At 49.5% G+C, this 14,942-nt stretch overlaps 1 protein-coding gene across 11 annotated transcripts in view; it reads right to left on the bottom strand.

Annotated features, from left to right (window-relative positions):
* Positions 1 to 1,286: 1,286 nt before the first annotated feature.
* The window catches only part of LOC138373308 (uncharacterized), a 56,474-nt gene continuing 42,818 nt past the window's right edge, over positions 1,287 to 14,942 (bottom strand). For 5 of the 11 annotated variants that reach the window (XR_011231148.1, XR_011231149.1, XR_011231152.1 and 2 more), the window contains one exon: positions 1,291 to 2,015. The gene's annotated coding sequence lies outside the window, so the exon portion shown is untranslated. Of the gene's footprint in view, positions 2,016 to 14,942 lie in introns of all 11 variants that reach the window. The other 6 variants (XM_069339515.1, XM_069339510.1, XM_069339509.1 and 3 more) reach the window with 4 other exon arrangements.

The raw sequence follows: 14,942 nt of genomic DNA, 5'->3' as shown, positions 1-14,942 counted from the left end.
GAAGTCGCCCAAGCAGTAGACCTCACGTCGACTGGGTGAGGGAGCTTAAGGTACAGGGCTGAGCAGATGGGGGAGGTAGGGGTGGGGGGTGGACAGGCCTCCTCCCGATTGTGCTTCAAATAACAGCCACCTACTGGAGAAAACCCAGTGCCCCATAACACCGAGGGTCACCTCCCCCTCTAGGTCCACTGCACCTGCATTTGGTCACCAAGGCTGAACCAACAGGCGTGCTTCAGGGGCGCGCGCGCCAACACAGACACAAACACTGGTCCGGCGCGCCAACAACACAAACACTGGTCCGGCGCGCCAACAACACAAACACTGGTCCGGCACGCCAACAACACAAACACTGGTCCGGCGCGCCAACAACACAAACACTGGTCCAGCGTGCCAACAACACAAACACTGGTCCGGCGCGCCTACAACACAAACACTGGTCCGGCGTGCCAACAACATAAACACTACCTTAAATGTTGAGAAGGGCAGGCCGCCCCTGACGGGTCGCTCCGAGTCGTTGTCGATAGGAACTGGTGTAGGGTCCATGCTGGGGGAACAGTTGAGCAGGTTAAACTTCTGTGTTTACGACTCGCTGAGCAGCAATGAGCAGCGTTTTGTAAGAGAGCAGCTGCTGGCTTGTCGGGAAGAGGGGCCACGCAGTCTGCATCCGGGTTTATATAACCTCGGTTCGTTGCGCGCGCAGCTTGGGGCGGTTAAAGTCAGCTTACAGACATACGTTTTCTCTTCCACTCAGAAAACCCACCGTTTTGGGGAAAAACAGTGTTCATAAACTGGTTGAGAGAGGTACAGCCTTTGACATGATTGGAAAGGTCATTCCACATTCTGGGTCCCTTGATTTGTAAAGCATTTCTGGTTTTATTAAGTCGTACTCTTGGAATATCAAATAGGTATTTGATCTGGTGTGATGCTCATGGGTTCTGTTACAACCTTCTAAGAAGCTTTTAAGGTCAGGATTGACATTACAATTCAGAGTTTTAAACTTGAGAGAATGTGCAGGGACTTAATATCTAACATATTCAGAGATTTGAATAAGGGTACCAAGTGCTGTCTGGGGCCAGAGTTAGATATTGTCCTAATAGCAGCTTTGTGTTGAGTAATTAGAGGACGTAAGTGATTTTGGGTAGTAGAACCCCAAGCACAAATACCATAGTTGAGATATAGATAGATGAGGGAGTAATAGAGCGTCACCAGGGCAGGGCGAGGTATTTATTTATTTATTTATTTATTTATATATACAAGAAGGTACATTGGGATTGTGAGGATACATAATATAGTTTTAGTTTAGTTCATTTATTATGCACCCCATACCCATCTTGTGGGCGGTAGTGGAAAGGGTTACAGAGGCACATAATGGGCTCAGGGACTGAACTCCACAATTCATTTAGCTAAGCAAGTTACAATCTTGATGAGCTAGTTTCAAAATTCAATATAAGTCGTCACATCAACAATGGGTTCGAGATCGACCTCAAGTACTGGTTCTAAATTAAGCAACTAACATATGTGGACAGCTAGTGTCACAATTGATATGTTTGTCCTGCACACCGCCCCCCATCCAGTGGGCAGCGGTGGATAGGTTACAATCACTTAGTTACTACCTACAGTTAGCAAACTGAGGATATTTGGTTAAAATTTCTGGTAGCAGATCATTTTGAATGAAATATTGACACATCGCTGGAACATTGGTTATAGAATTGTCTCTAAATTCACATATCTTTCGCACTCCATCACATAGTGACGGAGGGTGTGCGAATAATTTTGTTGACACAGTTTACATTTGGTCAGGTCTACATCAGCAGATAATGAGAATTCCCAGAGATACTTGTAACCGAGTCTAAGCCGAGCAGTAGTAACATCTAGAAGTCTGCTGATTTTATTGGATGATCCATAGATGTGTGGCTCCTCTTGCATGATAGTATGATGATAGATGGAGTTACTGGTGTCAATATACAATCTTGTAAAGCCACTAGCACGCGCAGCGTTTCGGGCAGGTCCTTAATCTAAGAAAATTATAAGTAGGTAAATACCTGAAAAATTTATAAAAAAATGATAAGAGTTACAAGGCAAGAAAAAAAAAAAAGATGAGAGAAAATTATAGGTATATTAAAGCACATAGGTAGCTCAGATTGATTGCAATGACAGCTTGAATGGTAGTTGATAAAAATTAGTAGGCACAATACAGCATATGGCTAGCACATAAAAGAAGACAGCAATGAACACAATGATAAAGTTGTTTGGGTTGAATATTGGTGTTGTCTGGGGTCACTATTGGTGCTGTCTGGGGTCACTATTGGTGTTGTCTGGGGTCACTATTGGTGTTGTCTGGGGTCACTATAGTTGTCTGGGGTCACTATTGGTGTTGTCTGGGGTCATTATTGGTGTTGTCTGGGGTCACTATAGTTGTCTGGGGTCACTATTAGTGTTGTCTGGGGTCACTATTGGTGTTGTCTGGGGTCACTATAGGTGTTGTCTGGGGTCACTATTGGTGTTGTTTGGGGTCACTATTGGTGTTGTCTGGGGTCACTATAGTTGTCTGGGGTCACTATTGGTGTTGTCTGGGGTCACTATTGGTGTTGTCTGGGGTCACTATTGGTGTTGTCTGGGGTCACTATTGGTGTTGTCTGGGGTCACTATAGGTGTTGTCTGGGGTCACTATTGGTGTTGTCTGGGGTCACTATGTTGTAATCCACAAGTTAGTAGGAATTATTAGCTAGAGGATCATTACTACAACACTTAACGAATGATGATTGAAAGTACATGTAAGTAGACAGACTATGGATCACATATCTAAGAAAGGTCAATGGATTAAGACCGAAGCTGTTTAGCCAAATTAATAATTCCTGGAAAGAGGAATTATTCTTCGTCAGGCTTCTAGGAACAAGATTACCGCTCTAGGGATAAGGTTAATCGGATTATACCTTCCTTGAGAGGCGTGGTGAAATGTTTGAGGCCATGGCTGACTGGAGGCAGTCTGGTTGTGGAAGTGGAACTAGCAAGTCCTCCAAGGTCTCCGTTTGTGGCAGCAGCGAAGTGTAGCAGACAGCTATGCTAGAGCCTGTTGTGATCTTAGTGACCAAGTTAAGTCTGCAGTATGTGAGTATTGAATGTAAGACTAACCGGGTGTGGAGCGTTGTAGTAATCATTCCGTATTAGGGACTTAGGCGGAAGTTACGAGTGTGGGTGGTGATCGCGGAGGTCAGGTGGTCTATGGGTATTGGAAGTGTATTGACCTAATAGAGTATGTTAATATGTATTTATTTGTCAGAGTCTATTCTTTGTAATTAAATAACAAAACCCGACGGCCTTTAAATACCTTCCATATGTTCATTCATTGTGTTCCAGTACAAACCTAGTGGTACGCCTCAAGGGTCTGGTGTGTGTAGGAGTACACGGTGGTAGTAACGGTTGCTGAGGCAAGGTGTTATGTGTTGTGTAATCGCTGTGTTCGGAATGAACCGGGGTTCAGCGTCACGACATATTTGGTGGCAGCGCAAACAGGTTTGGAACACTTTGAGAGATGAAGGAAGTGTGTTACTGGTTTAGTTGGTGAGGGAATGTTCGGGAATTGGTAGACGTCGGGTTGTGTTCAGGACGGTGGATATTGGAGTGAGGAAGGGAAGTTGTGTGGGCCAGTGAGTGGCCAAGTGGAGTGGCCACGTTGTGCGGCAGGGAAAGGTCCCCTATGGGGTGGAAACAGTAGTGTGGATAACTGATAAGTGACAGTTGTCTGAGGTACAAGGCACATAGGTTGGGGGCGGAACCTTTGCGTAGGTGGCCGGAGGTGAGTACTCCCTTCGAGAGAGTACACATAGATCTCATTGGGCCGCTACCACAAGCTCATTCAGGGGCGAGGTACATATTTGTAGCAGTGGATGCACTCACACGGTTCACTGTGGTGAGTGCACTCCGTTCTAAGTCGGCAGAGGATGTGACCCAGGCCATGGTGGAAAGTGTGTTAACCAGGTTTGGGGCTCCTCAACAAGTTGTGTCAGACCAAGGGTCAGAGTTTATCAATCAAGTATTTCAAAGCATCGCGAGTGTGTATCAATTCAAACATACTCCAGTGCTGGCATATCGACCATCGGCGAATGGTTTGGTTGAAAGACACAATGCTGAAGTAATCAGTATTCTGCGGCATTTGGCTGCAGATGATGTGCTTGCATGGGATCAGAGTTTGTCGATGGTGGAGTCGGCGCTCAACACGGCGTTCAATAGGTCGGTGGGAGAAACCCCGCATTTTTTGTTGCATGGGTTCGATCCCCGACTTCCGTTCACGACGTTCACAAGCAAGCAACCGCCATGCTATGCGTTAGACTTCAAAAGTGTTGTCTGTAGGCGAGCAACCAAGGCATTTGACTTGGTGAAACTACATTTAAGAAAGTCGACAGAGGTAGCAGAGGCATATTATAATGCGCGGAACAAGGTCCAAGCAAAGGTGATCAATGAAGGTGATAGGGTATTCGTGAAGCAGATGCACGCTCAGGCAGAAGGTAAGTTGGCACCCAAGTTTGTGGGGCCATGTCGGGTAATTAGCAAAAAGAATGCTGAAGTGAAGGTTAAGGTGCTAAACACAGGGCATGTGTTCTCCTGTCACCCAGACCGCGTCTATACACTGACCGGTCAGGTAAGTGAGGAGCCATACCCTACGGGGAGTGTGCCAGGGGAGAGCACACCAGCGGCTGAGAACATAGGTAGGGGTACGAGGAGTTGGCAATCAAGGGTAGATAACACAGAGCAGCCTTCGCAGGACCGAGGACAAGGTCCACAGGCGACGGTGACACATCGCTATCCGACCCGCTCTCGTGGGGTCATGAACACAGAAGGAGCATAGTATGTACTGTAGAGTAGTGCATGGCCATGGTAGTTTTTGTAGAGTGTGGGGTAGTGTGTAGAGTGTGGTGTGTAGTGGTGCATGGGCATGGTAGTTTTTGTAGTGTGTGGGGTAGTGTGTAGAGTGTGGTGTGTAGTGGTGCATGGGCATGGTAGTTTTTGTAGAGTGTGGGGTAGTGTGTAGAGTGTGGTGTGTAGTGGTGCATGGGCATGGTAGTTTTTGTAGAGTGTGGGGTAGTGTGTAGAGAGTGGTGTAGAGTAGCATGTGTAGTGGGTGGTGTAGTGTTGTGGCGTTTGGACGCCTGGTATGGAGTGTGGTGTTATAATGAGGTCATCAGTGGTTGGGTTGACCAGAGGTGATGGTGTGTCGGAGTGGGTAAGTCTTATGGATAAGATTATAATGTAGAATTTCAAAATTTCAGGTGTTGGTGGTTGCAGTGGACGAGCGAAGTAGATATGCTAATTTCTTATTAAGTTGTTACAGGAATCTCGCTAGAGGCGAGCCAGTGGCAGTATGATGTTTTAGTGACATAAGTGTGAAATTATTTTAATGAGGTATTTATTGTGATAATGTATGTGTATGTATATACTGTATATTACCTCATCGGCACCATTACTGAGTGTTAGGCTTGAGAAGGTCCCCCGGGATCATGTCACAGAGCTTCAGGTAGAGTAGAAGGGAAGCTATGAGGCTACACTCAGTAATTCTAGAAAAAAAAGGGGGAGGAAGTGAAGCCAACGTGACGTTATAGGCGAAATTCGCCCCCTGACATCAAAGCAGGGATAAGGGCCAGCTGCAATGGTTTTGCAGCTGCGCTCAGGCTATATACGGGGAGAGAGTAAGGAGCCGAGGGGGTTATGTGATAATGGGATTGAGCCAGGGGGCTCCGAGGGAATATTTTGCAGGTACAGCTGTCGGGAAGGTGTGAATACAGGTGGACACACTCTGGGCGGATGGGCCTAGACCAGAGAGCTGTGAGGGATCTACAGCGTTCTGGGATTGGTGCCCTGGAACGAGACGTCAGCACAGACCCAAGGGAACATGACCCTGGGGTAGGAATCTCCGTTGCTCTGGAGGCCAGGATCACGTTACCTCAGAGCAACGATGGGACATTGACAACATTCACCAGGCTGGACAGCCTGGGTTTTGTCTGGGTCATGGAGGATCTATGACCTAGCAACCATGGGACACGAAGACAAGAGAAGTGATGCTGCCAATTGTGGAGGAGGCCAGTGAAACATTGTGTGATTATTGTAAGCCCTTATGTCAGCAGTACAGGGCAAGATGTTAAATTATTATTAACTTATTACTAAGGATGAAGAACCTTAGATATATATGTGTGTGTATATATTAATGACTAGTGTCATTTCTGTTTAAGTGCCAGCATTCTGGTCAATGTAATTTTATGGTTATGTTTGTATGTAATTATATGTCAGCAGTTTAGGTATATGTGCATTGTTGGAGATGGGAAAAATTATTACAGACTATTTTACCTGTGCTATGATGTGAATATAATGTATATGTTGTAGAAGTGTTGTGAGTTATGTCGGGGAAAGTTTAATTTATTTCATTCTGTGTATGATGAACTTATTGGATGATTTTTTAGTTATACACATATGGTGGGTGCATCCTCCAGGTCCTTGCACTAATGGAACCATTGCAATGATGCATATGGGGACATATGCGTGTTTAAGGAGGGGAGTGGTGTTGTAATCCACAAGTTAGTAGGAATTATTAGCTAGAGGATCATTACTACAACACTTAACGAATGATGATTGAAAGTACATGTAAGTAGACAGACTATGGATCACATATCTAAGAAAGGTCAATGGATTAAGACCGAAGCTGTTTAGCCAAATTAATAATTCCTGGAAAGAGGAATTATTCTTCGTCAGGCTTCTAGGAACAAGATTACCGCTCTAGGGATAAGGTTAATCGGATTATACCTTCCTTGAGAGGCGTGGTGAAATGTTTGAGGCCATGGCTGACTGGAGGCAGTCTGGTTGTGGAAGTGGAACTAGCAAGTCCTCCAAGGTCTCCGTTTGTGGCAGCAGCGAAGTGTAGCAGACAGCTATGCGAGAGCCTGTTGTGATCTTAGTGACCAAGTTAAGTCTGCAGTATGTGAGTATTGAATGTCAGACTAACCGGGTGTGGAGCGTTGTAGTAATCATTCCGTATTAGGGACTTAGGCGGAAGTTACGAGTGTGGGTGGTGATCGCGGAGGTCAGGTGGTCTATGGGTATTGGAAGTGTATTGACCTAATAGAGTATGTTAATATGTATTTATTTGTCAGAGTCTATTCTTTGTAATTAAATGACAAAACCCGACGGCCTTTAAATACCTTCCATATGTTCATTCATTGTGTTCCAGTACAAACCTAGTGGTACGCCTCAAGGGTCTGGTGTGTGTAGGAGTACACGGTGGTAGTAACGGTTGCTGAGGCAAGGTGTTATGTGTTGTGTAATCGCTGTGTTCGGAATGAACCGGGGTTCAGCGTCACGACAACTATAGTTGTCTGGGGTCACTATAGCTGTTGTCTGGGGTCACTATTGGTGTTGTCTGGGGTCACTTTAGTTGTCTGGGATCACTATTGGTGTTGTCTGGGGTCACTATTGATGTTGTCTGTGGTCACCATTGGTGTTGTCTGGGGTCACTATTGGTGTTGTCTGGGGTCACTATTGGTGTTGTCTGGGGTCACTATTGTTGTTGTCTGGGGTCACTATAGGAGTTGTCTGGGGTCACTATAGATGTTTGGGGTCACTATTGGTGTTGTCTGGGGTCACTATTGGTGTTGTCTGGGGTCACTATAGGTGTCTGGGGTCACTATAGGTGTTGTCTGGGGTCACTATAGGTGTTGACTGGGGTCACTATAGTTGTCTGGGGTCACTATTGGTGTTGTCTGGGGTCACTATTGGTGTTGTCTGGGGTCACTATAGGTGTTGTCTGGGGTCACTATAGGTGTTGTCTGGGGTCACTAAAGGTGTTGTCTGGGGTCACTATAGATGTTGTCTGGGGTCACTATTGGTGTTGTCTGGGGTCACTATTTTTGATGTCTGGGGTCACTAATAATGTTGTCTGGGGTCACTATAGTTGTCTGGGGTCACTATAGTTGTCTGGGGTCACTATTGGTGTTGTCTGGGGTCACTATAGGTGTTGTCTGGGGTCACTATAGCTGTTTGGGGTCATTATTGTTGTCTGGGGTCACTATAGTTGTCTGGGGTCACTATTGGTGTTGTCTGGGGTCACTATTGGTGTTGTCTGGGGTCACTATTGGTGTTGTCTGGGGTCACTATTGGTGTTGTCTGGGGTCACTATTGGTGTTGTCTGGGGTCACTATAGTTGTCTGGGGTCACTATTGGTGTTGTCTGGGGTCACTATTGGTGTTGTCTGGGGTCACTATTGGTGTTGCCTGGGGTCACTATAGATGTTGTCTGGGGTCACTATAGTTGTCTGGGGTCACTATTGGTGTTGTCTGGGGTCACTATAGATGTTGTCTGGGGTCACTATAGTTGTCTGGGGTCACTATTGGTGTTGTCTGGGGTCAATATTGGTGTTGTCTGGGGTCACTATAGTTGTCTGGGGTCACTATTGGTGTTGTCTGAGGTCACTATAGGTGTTGTCTGGGGTCACTATTGGTGTTGTCTGGGGTCACTATTGGTGTTGTCTGGGGTCACTATTGGTGTTGTCTGGGGTCACTCTTGGTGTTGTCTGGGGTCACTATAGTTGTCTGGGGTCACTATTGGTGTTGTCTGGGGTCACTATTGGTGTTGTCTGGGGTCACTATTGGTGTTGTCTGGGGTCACTATTGGTGTTGTCTGGGGTCACTATTGGTGTTGTCTGGGGTCACTATAGGTGTTGTCTGGGGTCACTATAGGTGTTGTCTGGGGTCACTCTTGGTGTTGTCTGGGGTCACTATTGGTGTTGTCTGGGGTCACTATTGGTGTTGTCTGGGGTCACTATAGGTGTTGTCTGGGGTCACTATTGGTGTTGTCTGGGGTCACTATAGTTGTCTGGGGTCACTATAGCTGTTGTCTGGGGTCACTATTGGTGTTGCCTGGGGTCACTATAGTTGTCTGGGATCACTATTGGTGTTGTCTGGGGTCACTATTGGTGTTGTCTGGGGTCACTATTGGTGTTGTCTGGGATCACTATTGGTGTTGTCTGGGGTCACTATTGGTGTTGTCTGGGGTCACTATTGGTGTTGTCTGGGATCACTATTGGTGTTGTCTGGGGTCACTATTGGTGTTGTCTGGGGTCACTATTGGTGTTGTCTGGGGTCACTATTGGTGTTGTCTGGGATCACTATTGGTGTTGTCTGGGGTCACTATAGGTGTTGTCTGGGGTCACTATTGGTGTTGTCTGGGGTCACTATAGATGTTGTCTGGGGTCACTATTGGTGTTGTCTGGGGTCACTATTGGTGTTGTCTGGGGTCACTATAGGTGTTGTCTGGGGTCACTATAGATGTCTGGGGTCACTATTGGTGTTGTCTGGGGTCACAATTGGTGTTGTCTGGGGTCACTATTGGTGTTGTCTGGGGTCACTATTGGTGTTGTCTGGGGTCACTATAGGTGTTGTCTGGGGTCACTACCGGTGCTGTCTGGGGTCACTATAGGTGTTGTCTGGGGTCACTATAGTTGTCTGCGGTCACTATTGGTGTTGTCTGGGGTCACTATAGGTGCTGTCTGGGGTCACTATTGGTGTTGTCTGGGGTCACTATTGGTGTTGTCTGGGGTCACTATAGGTGTTGTCTGGGGTCACTATAGTTGTCTGGGGTCACTATAGGTGTTGTCTGGGGTCACTATTGGTGTTGTCTGGGGTCACTATAGGTGTTGTCTGGGGTCACTATAGGTGTTGTCTGGGGTCACTATTGGTGTTGTCTGGGGTCACTATAGGTGTTGTCTGGGGTCACTATTGGTGTTGTCTGGGGTTACTATTGGTGTTGTCTGGGGTCACTATAGGTGTTGTCTGGGGTCACTATAGGTGTTGTCTGGGGTCACTATAAATGTTGTCTGGGGTCACTATTGGTGTTGTCTGGGGTCACTATAGGTGTTGTCTGGGGTCACTATAGTTGTCTGGGGTCACTATAGTTGAATGGGGTCACTATTGGTGTTTTCTGGGGTCACTATTGGTGTTGTCTGGGGTCACTTTAGTTGTCTGGGGTCACTATTGGTGTTTTCTGGGGTCACTATTGGTGTTGTCTGGGGTCACTATAGTTGTGTGTATACTTCACCACCTTCCCTACCCTTCACCCCTTACCCTACCCTTCACCACCTACCCTACCCTTCACTACCCTTCACCACCTACCCTACCCTTCACCACCTACCCTACCCTTCACCCCCTACCCTACCCATCACCACCTACCCTACGCTTCACCACCTTCCCTGCCCTTCACCACCTTCCCTACCCTTCACCACCTCCCCTACCCTTCACCACCTACTCTACCCTTCACCACCTTCCCTACCCTTCACCACCTTCCCTACCCTTCACCACCTTCCCTACCCTTCACCACCTACCCTACCCCTTCACTACATTCCCTACCCTTCACTACCTAACCTACCCTTCACCACCTACCCTACCCTTCACCACCTTCCCTACCCTTCACCACCTTCCCTACCCTTCAACACCTTCCCTACCCTTCACCACCTTCACTACCCTTCACCACCTTCCCTACCCTTCACCACCTACCCTACCCTTCACCACCTTCCCTACCCTTCACTACCTACTCTACCCTTCACCACCTTCCCTGCCCTTCACCACCTTCCCTGCCCTTCACCACCTTCCCTGCCCTTCACCACCTTCCCTACCCTTCACCCCCTACCCTACCCTTCACCACCTACCCTACCCTTCACCACCTTCCCTGCCCTTCACCACCTTCCCTACCCTTCACCACCTCCCCTGCCCTTCACCACCTACTCTACCCTTCACCACCTTCCCTACCCTTCACCACCTTCCCTACCCTTCACCACCTTCCCTACCCTTCACCACCTACCCTACCCTTCACTACCTTCCCTACCCTTCACTACCTAACCTACCCTTCACCACCTACCCTACCCTTCACCACCTTCCCCACCCTTCACCACCTACTCTACCGTTCACCACCTTCCCTGCCCTTCACCAATTTCCCTACCCTTCACCACCTTCCCTACCCTTCACCACCTTCCCTGCCCTTCACCACCTTCCCTACCCTTCACCACCTTCCCTGCCCTTCACTACCTTCCCTACCCTTCACCACCTTCACTACTCTTCACCACCTTCCCTGCCCTTCACCACCTTCCCTGCCCTTCACCACCTTCCCTGCCCTTCACCACCTTCCCTTCCCTTCACTACCTTCCCTGCCCTTCACCACCTGCCCTACCCTTCACCACCTTCCCTGCCCTTCACCACCTTCCCTGCCCTTCACCACCTTCCCTTCCCTTCACTACCTTCCCTGCCCTTCACCACCTTCCCTACCCTTCACCACCTTCCTTGCCCTTCACCACCTTCCCTGTCCTTCACCACCTTCCCTGCCCTTCACCACCTACCCTGCCCTTCACCACCTTCCCTTCCCTTCACTACCTTCCCTGCCCTTCACCACCTTCCCTACCCTTCACCACCTACTCTACCCTTCACCACCTTCCCTGCCCTTCACCACCTTCCCTGCCCTTCACCACCTTCCCTGCCCTTCACCACCTTCACTACCCTTCAACACCTTCCCTACCCTTCACCACCTACCCTACCCTTCACCACCTTCCCTACCCTTCACCACCTTCACTACCCTTCACCACCTTCACTACCCTTCACCACCTTCACTACCCTTCACCACCTTCCCTACCCTTCACCACCTACCCTACCCTTCACCACCTTCCCTACCCTTCAACACCTTCCCTATCCTTCACCACCTTCCCTACCCTTCACCACCTTCCCTACCCTTCACCACCTTCACTACCCTTCACCACCTTCCCTACCCTTCATCACCTTCCCTACCCTTCATCACCTTCCCTACCCTTCACCACCTTCCCTACCCTTCACCACCTTCCCTACCCATCACCACCTTCACTACCCTTCACCACCTTCCCTACCCTTCACCACCTTCCCTACCCTTCACCACCTTCACTACCCTTCACCACCTTCACTACCCTTCACCACCTTCCCTACCCTTCACCACCTACCCTACCCTTCACCACCTTCCCTACCCTTCACCACCTTCACTACCCTTCACCACCTTCCCTACCCTTCACCACCTTCCCTACCCATCACCACCTACCCTACCCTTCACCACCTTCACTACCCTTCACCACCTTCACTACCCTTCACCACCTTCACTATCCTTCACCACCTTCACTACCCTTCATCACCTTCCCTACCCTTCACCACCTTCACTACCCTTCATCACCTTCCCTACCCTTCACCACCTTCACTACCCTTCATCACCTTCCCTACCCTTCACCACCTTCACTACCCTTCACCACCTTCCCTACCCTTCACCACCTTCCCTACCCTTCACCACCTTCCCAACCCTTCACCACCTTCCCTACCCTTCACCACCTTCCCTACCCTTCACCACCTTCCCTACCCATCACCACCTTCCCTACCCTTCACCACCTTCACTACCCTTCACCACCTTCACTATCCTTCACCACTTTCACTACCCTTCATCACCTTCCCTACCCTTCACCACCTTCACTACCCTTCACCACCTTCACTACCCTTCACCACCTTCACTACCCTTCATCACCTTCACTACCCTTCATCACCTTCCCAACCCTTCACCACCTTCACTACCCTTCATCACCTTCCCTACCATTCACCACCTTCACTACCCTTCATCACCTTCACTACCCTTCAGCACCTTCACTACCCTTCACCACCTTCCCTACCCTTCATCACCTTCCCTACCCTTCACCACCTTCACTATCCTTCACCACCTTCACTACCCTTCATCACCTTCCCTACCCTTCACCACCTTCACTACCCTTCACCACCTTCACTACCCTTCACCACCTTCACTACCCTTCATCACCTTCACTACCCTTCATCACCTTCCCTACCCTTCACCACCTTCACTACCCTTCATCACCTTCCCTACCCTTCACCACCTTCACTACCCTTCACCACCTTCACTACCCTTCATCACCTTCCCTACCCTTCACCACCTTCACTACCCTTCATCACCTTCCCTACCCTTCACCACCTTCACTACCCTTCATCACCTTCCCTACCCTTCACCACCTTCACTACCCTTCACCACCTTCACTACCCTTCACCACCTTCCCTACCCTTCACCACCTTCACTACCCTTCATCACCTTCCCTACCCTTCACCACCTTCACTACCCTTCACCACCTTCCCTACCCTTCATCACCTTCCCTACCCTTCACCACCTACCCTACCCTTCACCACCTACCCTACCCTTCACCACCTTCACTACCCTTCATCACCTTCCCTACCCTTCACCACCACCACCTACCCTACCCTTCACCACCTTCCCTACCCATCACCACCTTCACTACCCTTCACCACCTACCCTACCCTTCACCACCTTCACTACCCTTCACCACCTACCCTACCCTTCACCACCTTCACTACCCTTCACCACCTTCCCTACCCTTCACCACCTTCCCTACCCTTCACCACCTACCCTACCCATCACCACCTTCCCTACCCTTCACCACCTTCCCTACCCTTCACCACCTTCACTACCCTTCACCACCTTCACTACCCTTCATCACCTTCCCTACCCTTCACCACCTACCCTACCCTTCACCACCTTCCCTACCCTTCACCACCTTCCCTACTCTTCACCACCTACCCTACCCATCACCACCTTCCCTACCCTTCACCACCTTCCCTACCCATCACCACCTTCACTACCCTTCACCACCTTCCCTACCCTTCACCACCTTCACTACCCTTCACCACCTTCCCTACCCTTCACCACCTTCCCTACCCTTCACCACCTACCCTACCCTTCACCACCTTCACTACCCTTCACCACCTTCCCTACCCTTCACCACCTTCCCTACCCTTCACCACCTTCCCTACCCTTCACCACCTTCCCTACCCTTCACCACTTTCCCTACCCTTCACCACCTTCCCTACCCTTCACCACCTTCCCTACCCTTCACCACCTACCCTACCCTTCACCACCTTCCCTACCCATCACCACCTTCACTACCCTTCACCACCTACCCTACCCTTCACCACCTTCACTACCCTTCACCACCTTCACTACCCTTCATCACCTTCCCTACCCTTCACCACCTTCCCTACCCTTCACCACCTACCCTACCCTTCACCACCTTCACTACCCTTCATCACCTTCACTACCCTTCACCACCTTCCCTGCCCTTCACCACCTTCCCTACCCTTCACCACCTTCCCTACCCATCACCACCTTCACTACCCTTCACCACCTGCCCTACCCTTCACCACCTTCCCTACCCTTCACCACCTACTCTACCCTTCACCACCTTCCCTACCCTTCACCACCTTCCCTACCCTTTACCACCTACTCTACCCTTCACCGCCTTCACTACCCTTCACCACCTTCCCTACCCTTTACCACCTTCCCTACCCTTCACCACCTACTCTACCCTTCACCACCTTCCCTACCCTTCACCACCTTCCCTACCCTTCACCACCTACTCTACCCTTCACCACCTTCCCTGCCCTTCACCACCTTCACTACCCTTCACCACCTTCCCTACCCTTCACCACCTACTCTACCCTTCACCACCTTCACTACCCTTCACCACCTTCCCTACCCTTAACCACCTACTCTACCCTTCACCACCTTCCCTACCCTTCACCACCTTCACTACCCTTCACCACCTTCCCTACCCTTCACCACCTTCCCTACCCTTCACCACCTTCACTACCCTTCACCACCTACCCTACCCTTCACCACCTACTCTACCCTTCACCACCTACTCTACCCTTCACCACCTTCCCTACCCTTCACCACCTACTCTACCCTTCACCACCTTCTCTACCCTTCACCACCTTCCCTACCCTTCACCACCTTCCCTACCCTTCACCACCTTCACTACCCTTCACCACCTTCACTACCCTTCACCACCTTCCCTACCCTTCACCACCTTCACTACTCTTCACCAC

Source organism: Procambarus clarkii, chromosome 5 (assembly GCF_040958095.1).
Source record: "Procambarus clarkii isolate CNS0578487 chromosome 5, FALCON_Pclarkii_2.0, whole genome shotgun sequence".
Classification (NCBI taxonomy): domain Eukaryota; kingdom Metazoa; phylum Arthropoda; class Malacostraca; order Decapoda; family Cambaridae; genus Procambarus; species Procambarus clarkii.
This window is presented reverse-complemented; position numbering and strand designations above follow the sequence as displayed.